This window comes from Balaenoptera borealis (assembly GCF_965194805.1).
Source record: "Balaenoptera borealis genome assembly, chromosome: 7".
In the NCBI taxonomy this organism is placed as follows: Eukaryota; Metazoa; Chordata; class Mammalia; order Artiodactyla; family Balaenopteridae; genus Balaenoptera; species Balaenoptera borealis.
The window spans coordinates 99,056,177-99,069,658 of NC_138864.1; positions in this window are offsets into that span (position 1 = coordinate 99,056,177).

The window sequence follows — 13,482 nt, forward strand, 5'->3', positions numbered from 1 at the left end:
GAGACACTACTACACACTTATCACAATGACAAAGAGCCAAAAATCTAATAATGCCAACTGCTGGCAATTATGAAGAAGAACAGAGACTTATTCATAGCTGGTGGAAATGTGAAATGGTACCACATTTTGGGGAAATGTTTTGTCAGTTTTTATAAAGTTAAACATAGTTTTATCATACAATCCAGCCATCATGCTCCTAAGTAATTATTCAGCTGTTTAAAAATTATATTCATGCAAAAATATGCACATAAATGTTTACAGCATCTTAATGTATAATCACCAAAAAAAAATGGAAGCAACAAAGATGTCTTTCAATAGGTGAATGTATAAACAAACTGTAGTTTGTTTATATGCAGTAGCATATTTAGCAATAAAAAGCACTGTGCTGTCAAGCAATGAAGGCAGGGGTGAATCTTAAAAGCATAGTGCTAAGTGACAGCAGCATGTCTTAAACCACTATGTACTATGAATGCATTCTGGAAAAGGCAGACCAGAGAGATGTACTATTAAGCATTTATCAAATTCCCTAGAACTTTACAACACAAAAAGTAAACATTTCCCATATGGAAATTTTAAAAAATCATAAATGAAGTTGGGGAATCTCAGGGTGGAATGCAATAAGTGAAAAAAGACTATAATGTATTTCAAATGTAATGAGTGTGTTGGGAGAATAAGATGCCGTCCTAAGTAACCTTGGAAATGACTGGAGACTGTAAAACCAAAGGCAAAAATAATTGTACATAGCACTGTATCTAGTTAATAAAGTTGTTTCCCATGGTGGCACAGGTTAACAATTCTGAAACCACTATAAATGGTTACTAGAATTAAACAGTTATATAAATGAGTGGCAGATGGTGAGAGCAAAGTTTCTCACAGAGTGGGAGGTTAGACATAAGCATATGGAAGAGGCTAGAATGATCAATGTGGTAATGGATTAGAGTTGGAGATATCAGTAAAGACTGATGTTCAAATTAATATAGATATAGATACAGATATTTACATATAGACTTATTTATACATGTGTTTATATACATAAGTTATTATACATACATGCATACATTCCTTTGTTCTGTCAAGTTAGAGGGCCTAGAAGAAACAGCATCTTTCTCTTCCATGCTCAGTTTAAAGTTGTATTTAAAATGTTTCTTACATTTGGCAAAGTTTTTCTTCAGCCTGGCTCCTTTTTCCAGCAATGGAGCCTCATTATGTATGATATAATAATAGACATGCTAAACTATTTCTACATGCAACTGTAGCCTTTGTGTAATGATCAAACATGCTTAATAAAGAAGCAAATATAACCTCTAGAAATTAAAAAAATAATAGTAAGAAGAAGACTGTATTCTTAAGGTGAAGTGAGAATGTGGCTGAATAGGCAAGAAATTTCCCAGTTTAGTTATAATATAGGGAGATTGGGATTGCCATATATACACTACTATGTATGAAATAGATAACTAGTGAGAACTGACTGTGTAGCACAGGAAACTCTACTCAGTGCTCTGTGGTGACCTAAATGGGAAGGAAATCCAAGGAAGAGGGGATATAGTATGTGTGTGGCTGATTCACTTTGCTGCATAGTAGAAACCAACACAACGTTGTAAAGCAACTATACTCCATTTTAAAAAAAAGAGAGAGAGAGAATATGTATTAAATATTAAATAATTTTTCTATTGATGATAATGTAATAATTTAACACTAGAGTAATGCACAGTTATGTGCTGACTTATTACCCCATCCTGCCTTTTCTTAGAGAAGAAGAGATTCTCTCACAAAACAGGCGGTTCTGCTTCAAGGGAGATTTTTCAAAGAGTTGACAATATTACTGCTACTACTACTACTATTAATACTACTGCTACTATAATTAATATTGTTAGTTTCTGTAAATATAATGTATACCTATTAGTAAGTAGTAATCTTGCATTCAGAATTAGACTGTATAAATCTCATTGGCATAGTTTCCTCAAGAATCTATGTTCAGTCTCCCAAATTAATCATGAGGATTCTAATTAAACTGACTAATAGAGATAAGCACAATATAAATTCTAAAAGCAATCCTAAAGGAACAAGTTTCCCTGGAGCTACAGAGTACAATTTCAAATTTTCTCTTTATATTAAAACACAAAAAAGATAGTACACAATAGTGTTGCAAATTATCCACATTGTTGATCCCTCTTAGTAAGGACTTGAAAATCAAATCAGTTAAAAAAAAAAAAAAAAACAGCAATAATTTCTACACTTGTGTACCATAGGCTGTTTCTTGGAGATAATGTTTTGATTCAATTATGTCTGCAAGCACCATAATTTCTATTGATGAACGTGGATTGACATAGCTGTTTAAGCCTATAATGAACTAAATGTTACACAGAATACAATTTTCCTCTTCATTTACCTTAATTTATTCTAGTTATAAATGCCATTGACTTCCATGATTACAGAATAAATCTCACTATAAGATCAATTACTACAGTTTAGAATAAAACTTGAGTTATTTTGTAATTATATTCACTGGGTATTCCATTTTAATTTAAAATAGCTTTTGCAAAAATACTGGAGCTTTAATGAATGATGTACAGGATTACATTTGAACCTTTAACATGTAGTTATTAAAATAATTATAAATTGTTATATTTCTTCATATTTGGTTAATTTCACAATTTTCTGAAAGTATCTAAACAGATGCTTTCTGGATTTAATATATAATTTACCTATTTGATGTAAGAAAATGTGTTTCTCAAAATAGTATATGTATGTTTTTTGTATTTCTGAATTTTTTAAATGAGTTTTTTTCTTTTTATGAGAAATACTGAGTATCATTTAATAACTTTTGTCATCATTAAATATGACCAAAATAGTATATGGTTTCAAATAAAGTTGAAGTAATTTAAAAATCAAATCAGTTTTAAAGAAAGAGCACTAAGTATATTTTCTTCAATATAAATGTGAATTTACATACTTTCTTATATCAGTGGTTCTCAAACGTTCTGGCTTCCAAATCCCTTTACCTTCTAAAAAATTATTGTGGGCCACATGAGTCTTATATCTATATAGGGTCTTATATCTACAAATATTTACCATATAAAACTAAGAATTTTTAAAGTAAAATAATGTGCATGTATACATTTCAATAGTTGTCAGAGCAGTGACCTAAACACATTGTTGTGTAACTTCTGGAAAACTCTACTGTTCACTCATGAGAAAATGAAATTCAGAGACTAAAATGTTTTTAATGAACATTTAAACATTTAATGTAAAGAACATTAAATCCTTGGTAATTTCATCACTTTGTTATTTTTCCAGAAAGTTGACCTTATCTTTTAAGACTGGACAAACTAATATAGTTTTTATTCATAAAAGGCTAAAATTGCATATTTATCAAATTTGCTCTTCCCTTTGCTTCTACTTCTGACACATGCATATTCACAAACCCAATTAATGCAATATTTATATATGTAATTATCCATGTTGATCTTTTAATCTAAACAGAAATAGATAAAAATAAAATAGTAACACATGCTTTCATTGCCTTTGAATAATGTCAGGTAAACCTCCTAAACAACTACCACGGCATACTTCCTTGTAGGATGATCATGATAGAACTGTGAAATTGTGATTCTCTTGTTCCTATCTTATATTTATTTCCATTGTAATACATTATTTGCTGGACATATTTGTCAAATCTTGAGTCTTGCCACTAAGAAAACAATAAAAAACTTAATATTTTTCTATTAAAAAATGATGAGAAGGTCTAAATAAAAGGGATGAAATGATGCAATTTAAAATGTAATCCCCATGAAACGTTAGTATAAATTGTGGAGTAAGGGACTCTGAAAATTCCTCCATAAAAGCAATGATAAAACTGACAAAATGAAATGTCAGAATCAACTTTTTCAGAACTCTGGAAGTTAGCCAGATATTTTCAGGAGTTCAGGGAGTGTTTATTAGAAAAAATGCTGAGTCTTGATATGACAGAGACCTTCATGATGTTTTAATTTGCCTGTACCTATATCACTTTGTCCAGCCCTACAGTGGACTTAAAAACTAACAGGCCACAATCCTGGTGAAACCAATAGTCTGGTAGTCACCACAGGAGACAAAATGGGATTACAACTTTTTTAAGATTCATTCCTAAAGAATTATTATTATTTCAACAATCTTGTGGTTCTCTGTAAGACCCCACTTGCAAGACTGTCTACATTTGACCTGACTTGGAATTCCTCTAGAGGAATATTTTTTCCCCATGGGTGACTGTCAAAAACAATTACAGGGAATTGTTTAACTTTGGTTGCCCAAGGTAAAAAATATGAGTTGGGGCAAACAATAGGAAAACCAAAAAGCCTTAAAAGGAAAAGCTGAGAAAAAAAGATGTCTATAGAGTCATTGCAAACCTCCAATATATTCTTGGGAAGCTATAAGACCACACACATGGATAAGTCTGTGTTTATGGCCAGGAGAGACTTGAGGCAGCCTTAAGTTTTCAAGTTAGCCAGACTTTGAGGCTCTGCTAACGCAAGAAGTAAAGACAAAAGTAGAATTGTTACCTGACTGGCTGAATATTAAAGGCATTTCCCAATACACACACACAGAGCCCTTCATGAGAGATTATGATACATACAGATTCTAGGCATTTAAGGAAATATCTTAACTAACTAAGCAGAGACTTTAGTGGCCAAACATGGCAAAGAATATACTCTTTATAGAATTAGCTTAGAAAAGTTGTCAAACAAGCAAAGAATAACAACAACAGACCCTGGAGAGGGAATCTGATTTGCAGAATTCTTGCATTATATTATTTAAAATTTTCAGGTCACAGCAAAGAATTATAGGATATACCAAGAAGCTGAAAACCAGCAGTTTACAGGACATAATATTTATTTTCTAGAGCAATAGAATACTAAAGAAACAAATTATACTCTGCTTCTGACCATGAGGAACTAATTAGTACTGGATTCCCACTTTCTCTCTAAACAAGTAAAACACTGAAAATAATATATCACAACTGTTTATATATATTGAATTAAAGGCAGTACAGGCCTATTATCCCTGAAAGAAGGTAAATAAATGAGGCATAATCCATGATCACACTAGATTTCTGCCTGGTAGTATTTTATGGACAGAAGTTTAAGGAATGATATTCTTAGCAGACACAATGATCTCACTGAGTTGAGGAGACAGTATTCAGGTGTCTGGAGTCCAAGGAGCAGAGAACTAAAGAGGGGGGAAAGAGCTACAAAAGTATACATAAGGGTCCTGTTGATTCTTTGGCTGAATAATAACTATCGCATTGAAAGAGTAAAACTCTCTAAGTCTAGTCAAAGAATGAGTCCTTAAGTGTTCACAAAACTACTACTAGACTAATAAGTGGATTTAATGAGGTTCGGGATAAAAGATTAAGAGAAAAAAGTTTTATTTATATATGCTAACAGTAAACAACTGAAAAATGATATTTAAAAACATTTATAATAACATCAAAACTGAACAAAATATATATAATACTGGAACAAGGAAAACTATGCAACATTGCTAAGAAAGATTAGGAACACCTAAAAAAGTATAAAATATGCCATATTCATGGATTGGAATATTTACTATTGATAAGTTAACTATGCCCAAATTGATCTATAGGTTTAACACACTCTCAATCAAACAAAGCCCTATTCACCTAGTACTCTTTGTAGAAAATGAAAGTTTTATAGAGAGAGAACCAGGGCTAGAACAAAGAGCTAGAGATAAAAGTAGAGATAGACATATATTATATGATAGATACATATAGTCCATGTATTAGATACATATATATATATATATAATTGAAGGATCTAGAAATAGCCAAGAGAAAAATGTTGGAAAATATTTCTATTTGATTCTAAGACCTACTTTAAGACTACTATAATCAAGACAGTGTGATATTTATATTTTCATAAATATTTATATCAGTGGTATAGAATAGACAATCAAGAAATAGACCCATTAGTTTACAATTATCCCAGAATAAAGATAAAAAAAAGAAACAGACGCACATCTATATGGTCAATTTACTTTAAGTGGTGCCAAGGTAATTAGAGAAGAAATGAAAATATTTTCAACACATAATGCTAGAATAACTGGATATTTATAGTGAAGAATAGGCCTCAATTACTATGTCACAACATACACTGAAATTAAATTATTACTTTGTTGGTAGGAATGTTAAATGAGACAAAGATCATGTAACACACATATCTTATATGGTTAAACATACACTTGCCATACAACCCAGAGATTGTCCTAGGAATTTCTGTTTGAAAAATGAACTGCATTTATTATCAGTGCTTTGTCATTTTATATTTAGGGTAATCATTTACACAATTATGTTTGTCTACCTTTTGCTAATTGATTTTGATATATCACAGCTGTGATGTGATCCATTGTTTCTGCTTTCCTAGAGATCTTCATTTCCATCTTGTATAATTTTGTTTCACTTTAAAGTATTTCCCTTGGTATTTCTAGTAGTGTGAGGCTACTGGTACCAAATTCCTTCAGGTCTCTTTTATATTAAAATGCTTTTATTTGCTATAACTTTGAAAGTATTTTTGTTAGATATAAAATTCTAGGTTAACATATTATATTTTTAAAGCAGTTTAAAGTTTCTCTTTCACTGTCTTTTCTTTATTGTCACTGGTAAGAGAGTAGCCATCATTCATATCTTGTGTTTAGGTAACAATGTCCATTTTCTCTAACAGTTTTCAAGATTTCATTGTATTTTTAGTTTTCAGCAGTTTAAGTGTGATTTGCCTAGGTGTGTATTTCTTTTAATATTACTTTTCTATGTATGGTTCAGTTTAGATCATCTTTATTTGCTTCCAAGAATGATGAATTTTGTTCTAGTAGGCAGGTAATTAAAGGTGAATTGCCTTGATTTAGGGTAGAGTTGGTTTTAGGTTTTATTGTGGTGAGTTTATCTCAGTTTTGTTCTTAGTCGCAAACTGTATCCCTTAATCCTGTTATGTAATCCTTATCTTTAAGGCATGATTTCTGGATTTTCACTGACAGTGTGAGGTTTTTCCCAAGATCCTTTAACTCAGTAAGTTTTGTACTCCTAATCCTGTCCATACAGCTCAGGGTAGTTGCTTTTATCCCTGTTCAGCAATTTTAGGCTTCCTACTGTGGTTTCCACCTGTGTTCCTGCAGTGCGTAGTCCCAGCCTCCTTTTGCACAGTTTAAGGAGTCAGCCATAGTTTTGAGATGAATTTGTGTATTTGGTGGTTCACCCTTCTGTTTTGCTCTCCTTGCTAAGATTCTCCTCCTCAATGTGCAGCCACTCTTGCAGACCCAACTTCAAGTTCTGATTTTGCAATCCAGTAAGATGACTTGTATAATAAATTGGAAAGTTTTCTCTGTTAATTTGCTTGATAAATTTCTTTCTTTTAAGCTTTGTTTCCCTCCAGTTTTCTTCCAGCTTTTAGTTTCTTATCAATGTATTCAAACAATTTTATAAATATACACATATACAATTATATGTAATATATAATATATATCCATAGTTTACATAGTCTACTACCATCATTAGGAGAAAGATTAATTGGATATAATTTATTTTGTTATCAATGAAGTTGAATTCCTACAAAACAATTTTTGTTTTAGATTTATTTTTTAAATACAAAAGTACTGAACATTAAACAATTTTTTAAATAATTAATTCTAAAAGTTCTTAGTGAATTTTTAAAGTAAATAATCAAAACACTGTTATATTAAATAAAAAACAGTGGCTATGAAAATAAATTATGTTAATAATGTCCTAAATGCTTTTTTTCAGTGCTTTAAGTTTATGAATGTACGTATATTTTATTCAGTCTAACCATAACCCTACAAACCAAGCATTATAATCTCTTATATACAAATGGCAAAAAGAGTATCAGAGAAAGAAAGTCACTTACCCGAGTTCTATTATTAGGAGGCAGAACCTTTACCTATATTTGTTTTATAACAACAAATCCAATGTTAAGGCTCAAATACCAAGGACTTTATCTATGAAGATCTTTTTAAGTTCCTTAAAGGAAAAGGGTTGATAAAGCTATGGAATTCAAGGTCAAGGACATACAGGAATCTTTAGGTTGGGAAATAAGAAAATATCAATAGATAGGTCTACCATTTATGATGTCAGAATCTCCTGCATTCTAGACCTGCATCATGTAGTTTTTGTAGTATTAGTGAACAAATAAAACTTTTGTTATTTACACTCCTTTTTCAATGTGAGAGAACAGCAATTTGAAAGTTGAAATCCTGTTGAAAATCTTTTTTTGTATTTTCTGTCCTTCAGCACTTGGAAACCTTGGGAAATTTACTTTTACTCCAGATGAAGTCTCTTTTAGTGATGGAATTGACACCCCATCCCCTCTCCCAGTCTTAGGTCCATCTCTTCCACTTCTCCTCCTTGTGCAGGCACCATTATCCAGGATAATCTATGTATCTAAGATAACCACCCTCTGTTACATTGCCTACACACATGGACAGACACACGCATGCACACTTACCCCTACTTTTAGTTCTAAGAGGAATGTGTTTCAAACAAAACAAATTTATCAGTGTTAAAATCTCCTGTAGATAATGCTTCACCTGAATTACCTTCTTCAATAATTCAGATAATATCACTGCAGCAGTGAGATCTGCTGAGGTAGATTCTCCTGCAAGTTTTGCTATGCAGGACTTTGTTCTTTTCAAGTTTTTGAACCCACCCTCACTTTGTTTTTTATCATCCTGTCCTTAAACGAAATGTGCTTTTGTCTTTGTTTCATTTTTATATAACTTGGTAAAAAGCCAAAATAACTAGATTTTAGGACTGTTCATTTATTATTTTACAATACAAAAGCTTACACTTTGAGTTTCATCTCGTATCCATATTCTACAAATAAATCTTAATCTATAATCCTCCTATTATCTTATTTGTGTGGGATTATATTTGTGCAGGATTATGTTTGTTTCCGTGATTTCTATTTATAGGAAAAAATTAGATCAAATGTTTAAAAAAAAGCAAATGTAAAATTTTATATGCAAATGTAAGTCAATATCATTGTACAGCTGTCATGGCTAAAACATGATTTGTATGATATCTGGACTGTTTAACAAACATGTCCACAACCACATTGTTAATATGTTGAAGATATATGTGTGTATATATATATATATATATATATATATATATATATATATATATATATATATTTAAAGACAGTGGAGGAGAATCATAGAACTTTGCTTGAATTATTTAGCTCAGTATTTTCTAGTCATAAATACAAAGAATAAAAAGCATTTCCTTTCTTTCCCCTTTTACTTGGTTAAAAATGTATAATGAGTGTTTATCATGTGTAAGGCATTGTGGCAGTCATTAGGAATCCAGTGATTCAGTGGTATCCTGGTTTCTATTTTTATGGGTATGCAATCTAAACATAAGACTAATTTTTTTACAAAAACAAAAACTCAATCTAGAAAGTATTTCTGATTAAGGAATGACAGACTTCAGCTATACTATAGACTCTTAACAGAACACTAACTCCTAGAATTGAAACTAAAAAGGAATTTTAGTTTATATATATATATGTATGTATGTATATATATATATATACAACATGTATATAGCAAACATATATATGTGTGTACAATATGTGTATAGTGCCAACACCTAAGCAACTAACTCTGTGCCAAACTCTAGCTATATTCTCCAAAATTTTGTCTGGAAGGAAGAGTAATTTAATATGATCAGTTTAAGAAAATGGATGCAATGGGTGCCAAGAAAGAGATGAAAAATTTTCTCTCACCATAGTCTTATAGCTCTTCTCGATGACCACCCTGAATAAAAGTACTGATGAAAGAAGATAAATAAAGTCATAAGAATTCTAATATTCCCTAATTTGGAGACAGATAATCTAATGGTAAGAGAAAAATCAAAGAAAATCTCTGGTAGTAGAGGTGTCTCCGTATCTGAACTGGAACTGGAAGGGACTCCAAGACCTGCTGTTTTCTAGTGCATAGCACTTAGTTGAGAGAATGAGATAAAATCAAGGGCTTGTTGGAGTGTGCATGATATGCTTGAAGAACTGTAAAGATATTGATCAGTAAGATGCTGTGGAAGATCAAGTGGTATATGTTGGTGACTTTGACTAGAGTTATAGCAGTAGAAAAGGTGAGAAATTGTTTGTTTTATTTTTTAAAGTAGAGCCAGCTGTTTCTGCTGATGAATTAGAGTTAGTATGTGAAAAGAGGAGACACCCCACATTATTTATCCTAACGTGCTGGATCTTTTCTGATAAGGGTGAGATAGGCAGTACCATAGACTGCTAATTGTGTACCAATACGCACTCCACCATTCTCTCTTAGTGATAGACCCTCACATTTTAAAATGTTTGGAAGGGTATACAGGGAGCAATATCTGAGAAATTTGACTCCTAAGCACCTGCCAAACTCTAACTTCATAAAAATTTTCTTTGACTTTCCCTGAAGAATCTCTTTGTAAACATAAAATGAATTTTTCAACCTTTACTTCATCATATTACAACACTCTGGTTATAATTACTTAACACTGTTTTGTGTGATTCTTTCTAATTTTCTTTGTGACTGTTTTTCTCATGAATACAATACAATGATTAGGTCATTCATAAATGCCCAGTACAGTTCATGTTTATACTCTCCCATAACTTGTGTTTTTTCTTAACAAGTTATCTAGATAGATTTTTATGAAATAGAATAGAATATCTATTCTAGATAGATATACATCTGTGTATATAGATATACACAGTGTATATATTTATACACTATGTTAGTTAATCACATCATTATCATTTACAGTATGACATGTGGTTTATTTAATTGTTCCTCAACCACCAAACACTAAAATGTAACTTCACTGACTATCTAGTTTATATACCCTTGTGTATTTGTATGGGAAATTTTATAAATATAGATGCATGGAAGTTTAAGTTTGGTGTCAAAGGGGGTGTATTTTAACTAGAAAGGAACTGACAACTTGCCAACCAAAAAAATAATTGACACATGTCTTTAACCTTCAAGTGTTTAACAGCTTTCATGTCCACTCATGTAGAGCAAAACTGATCATAACAAGCGTTAAAATATTTTTGCTTGTCTGATTAGGGGAAAAGTGATGGTTTACTTGTATTTCCCTGGCTTCTATTGAAGCTAAGCATCTTTCATTTGTTTTTCATTTTAGCCATTTGTGTTTCTTCTGTGAACTCCCTGTTGATATAAATTGTCCTTTAATATTTGTTGTTGTTTAACTTGAAATAATTTAATCCTTTTCTACTATGGAGTCATTTCTTTTTTGGACCTTCCAAGAAGCCTTTACATCAGACTTTTTATGTACGCAATTTTTAAATAGCAAAGATAGAACAAAAAGAGGAAAATGGTTGTTTCCTTAGTATCTTATTATTGATAACTGATCTTACAATTTGTGAAATCAAACAGAAGATGAGTTTATTCTAGTATCTATGAAATATCAATAAAACCACTAACAGCACTTGGATATTACTGAATACAGATTTCTTTTATATCAAATGTTATTGTACAAAGAAAAATTACATAGCAAGACCTTAGTGACCTATGTAAATTAACAAATTCTAAATGAGGTAGTAGGTTAAAAAAAAGTACTACTATTTAATGTATTCTTAGAAACATGAAAGTGCTTGTACAGTCTTCCAAAGATATCATATTTATAACCAGAAATTGATTACTGCTCATATTACTTTTTAAGAATTGGTAATGTTTTCCTTAAAAGTAATAGACTATTTCAATCTAATTTTAATTCACTTCTTTCTGCTTGCAAGATTAACCCTTTTATTTGAAGCCCAGGATAATATAGAGAGGTAGTATTTCCTTTAAAAAACTCCAAATAGTGATTGATACATGAAAATCTATAGCTAGTTGAGGCCACAGTAACATCCACTCTAATAAGAAAACTTCAATCCATTTTCTAGATAGATATTTAATTATGTTTATGCAGATTGGTGACTTTAGTTTGTGCTTTGTGTGTGTGTGTGTACATATATATGATATTTTAAATACTAAATTTAATGTAATACTTAACAGTAGTGACAAAACATACTTAACAAAATTATGTTAAATCCGACAAACAGTTCCTTTAATATGGCAAATATATACACACAAATTATAGGCATGTCATTATTATGTGCATGTATAAATAATGGCATATGTAACAGTTCCTTTCAGTCACAAAGAAATCTGTTTTTTTTTTCTTTAAGTGTACATTCTAATTCAGGCTGTGGTATATGAAATGAAACTGTTTATGTGTCTCTCTGTATTATAACTTTCACCTCCCCTAGGCCTTTGGTACTAATCTGAATAATGTTCCTTTTGACCACTTTCTTCACCGTACAAAAATATTACATTATTATCCATACTCCCCACACTGTACATTTCATCACTGTGATTTATTTATCTTATAACTGGAAGTTTATACCTCTTAAACTCTCTCACCTGTCTCACTCATCCACCCAACACCTCCCCTCTGACAGCCACCTGTTCTCTGTATCTATGACTCTATTTCTGTTTTGTTATATTTGTTCATGTATTTTGTTTTTGTTCATTTATTTTATATTTTAGATTCCACTTATGTGTGCAATCATACTGTGTTTGTCTTTCTCTGACTTATTTCACTTAGCATAATACCTTCTATGTCCACCCATGTTGTTGAAAATGGCAAGATTTCATTCTTTTTTATAGCTGAATAATATTCCACTGTGTGTATTCTATATCTATATATGTATCAGTCATCTTCTTTATCCATTTTTCTATTGGTGAGCACTTAGATTGCTTCCATATCTTAGCTATTATGAATAATGTTGCAATGAACATAGGGGTGCATATATTTCTTTGAATTAGTGCATTTGTTTTCTTTGGAAAAATACCCAGAAGTGGAATTGCTGGATAATATGGTAGTTCTACTTTTTAATTTTTTGAGGAAATTCCCTATTGTTTTCCATAGTGTCTGCACCAATTTACATTCCCACCAACAGTGCACAATGTTCTGTATTCTCTACCTACTCGCCAATACTTGTTATTTGTTGTCTTTTTGATAATAGCCATTTTGACAGCTGTGATATCTTATTGTGGTTTTGATTTGCATTTCCCCGTTGATTAGTGATGTTGAGCATCTTTTCATGTATCTATTGGCCATCTGTATGTCTTCTTTGAAAAAAATGTCTATTCATGTCCTCTGTCTATTTTTAATTGTGCTGTTTTGTTGATGGTTCCCTTCACTGTGCAAAAGCCTTTTAATTTTATGTGGTCCCATTTGTTTATTTTTGCTTTTGTTTCCATTTCCTGAAGAGACATAGCCAAAATAATGTTGCTAAGACCAAAGTCAAAGAGCATACTGCCTATATTTTCTTCTAGGAGTTTTAAGGTGTCATGTCTTACATTTAAGTCTTTAATCCCTTTTGAGTTTATTTTTGCATATAGTGTGGGAAAGTAGTCCAGTTT